General features: G+C 48.5%; 1 pseudogene; it reads left to right on the forward strand.

Moving 5' to 3' along the window:
• The first annotated feature begins 652 nt into the window (after window positions 1-652).
• Window positions 653-1,954, forward strand: LOC101955123 (GMP reductase 2 pseudogene; annotated as a pseudogene).
• The last annotated feature ends 227 nt before the right edge of the window (window positions 1,955-2,181 follow it).

Consider the following 2,181-nt stretch of genomic DNA (forward strand, 5'->3'; position numbering starts at 1 on the left):
GGCTTTGAGGGGACCCAGGACACACTGTTCGGATCAAATGTAAGCAGCTTGGTCCAAGCGTGGACCTACAACAGGCCTGGTCATGCTTGAAGTGACAGTGGCAGACCAGGATAGTGAGGTTGACTGTAGGAGCTGAGGCTGCATATCCAATCATAGAAGTTAGTGGAAGGCTAGAGCATCTCAGTCCAAGAAAGATCACCCAGAAACAGGACTTGCAGGAATTAAGACTTCCACCACACTGCTAGATAGACAGTGTTAACCAGCAGAAGCCCTGAATGAGAGGAAAGGAAACACATCATAAGGGAAAAGAAAGGATTTGCAGTCGGAGGTAGAGCCTAGCATGCACAAGGCTCGAGGTTTGATCTCCAGCCCAAAAAAGAAAAAGATGTCGAAGAGTCCAACCTCAGAACACAGAGCATAGACTAGAATGTAGAACCTCTGTGAGAAAATGATGCTCCCATGGTGGGAGCATGTGGCAAAGGAATTTACTCATGGATAGGGCATGAAAAAGAGGAAGGGGTGGGGTCCGGCTCTTCCCCTTCAGGGCACACCCCCAATGACCAAAAGACCTCCCATTAGGCCCCACCTCCTAAAGTTTCTGCCACCTCCCAATAACACAGAGCTGGAGACTAAATCTTTAACACAGGGCAATTAGCGGAACCTGTTGGTGTGACCCCACGAGGCTCAGCGGGGCTGCACGAGTCTAGTAGCTAAGCTAGGGGAGTTTCGGTCAACTGACACCGAGGCAACAGGAAATTCCAGACCCCGCCATGCCTCATATCGACAATGACGTGAAACTAGACTTCAAGGATGTTCTTTTGAGGCCAAAACGCAGCACCCTAAAGTCTCGAAGTGAGGTGGATCTCACAAGATCCTTTTCATTTCGGAATTCAAAGCAGATGTACAATGGCGTCCCGATCATTGCTGCTAATATGGATACTGTAGGCACCTTTGAAATGGCCAAGGTTCTTTGTAAGTTCTCCCTCTTCACTGCTGTCCATAAACATTACAGTCTTCATCAGTGGCAAGAGTTTGCTGGCCAGAATCCTGATTGTCTTCAGTATCTGGCTGCCAGTTCAGGGACAGGCTCTTCTGACTTTGAGCAACTGGAACAGATCCTGGAAGCTATTCCCCAGGTGAAATATATCTGCCTAGATGTGGCAAATGGCTACTCTGAACACTTTGTTGAATTTGTAAAGGATGTACGGAAGCGCTTCCCTCAACACACCATCATGGCAGGGAATGTGGTCACAGGAGAGATGGTGGAAGAGTTGATCCTCTCTGGGGCTGACATCATCAAAGTGGGAATTGGGCCAGGCTCTGTGTGTACAACCCGGAAGAAAACTGGAGTGGGGTATCCACAGCTCAGTGCAGTGATGGAGTGTGCAGATGCTGCTCATGGCCTCAAAGGCCACATCATTTCAGATGGAGGTTGCAGCTGCCCTGGGGATGTGGCCAAAGCTTTTGGGGCAGGGGCTGACTTTGTGATGCTCGGTGGCATGCTGGCTGGGCACAGTGAGTCAGGTGGTGAGCTCATCGAGAGGGATGGCAAGAAGTACAAACTCTTCTATGGAATGAGTTCTGAAATGGCCATGAAGAAGTATGCTGGTGGCATGGCAGAGTACAGGGCCTCAGAGGGAAAGACAGTAGAAGTCCCCTTTAAAGGGGATGTCGAGCATACCATTCGTGACATCCTAGGAGGGATCCGATCTACATGCACCTATGTGGGAGCAGCTAAGCTAAAGGAGTTGAGCCAGAGAACTACTTTCATCCGAGTCACCCAGCAGGTGAATCCAATCTTCAGTGATGCACACTAGACCTGAGCATTTCTGCCCGCTCAAGGCGCCAATACTTCGCAACAGGGTCTCCCAAATGGGTTTCTCACCCATTCTAACTACTGTGGCAGTGCATTTAACAGTTCCCATTGTCTTCCTCCTGAGAGCTCCTATAATAACGTTATACTTCTCTGTTTGTACACACAAGATGCCCAGAGCACTTACTGGGGAGGAAGTGAGGAAGAATATAGTCTGAAAATGAAGTAAGATAATCGAATGGGTATCTGGGTACCCGGCATCCTGAAGATGAAAAGATACTGATTAAATCATAAATGTTCTATATGGCCTTGGTCTGGATGGGGCAGGCTTTTGGAATTATGTCTTATTAATCAGCTTCATTAAATGA

Source organism: Ictidomys tridecemlineatus, chromosome 8, assembly GCF_052094955.1.
Source record: "Ictidomys tridecemlineatus isolate mIctTri1 chromosome 8, mIctTri1.hap1, whole genome shotgun sequence".
Classification (NCBI taxonomy): Eukaryota; Metazoa; Chordata; class Mammalia; order Rodentia; family Sciuridae; genus Ictidomys; species Ictidomys tridecemlineatus.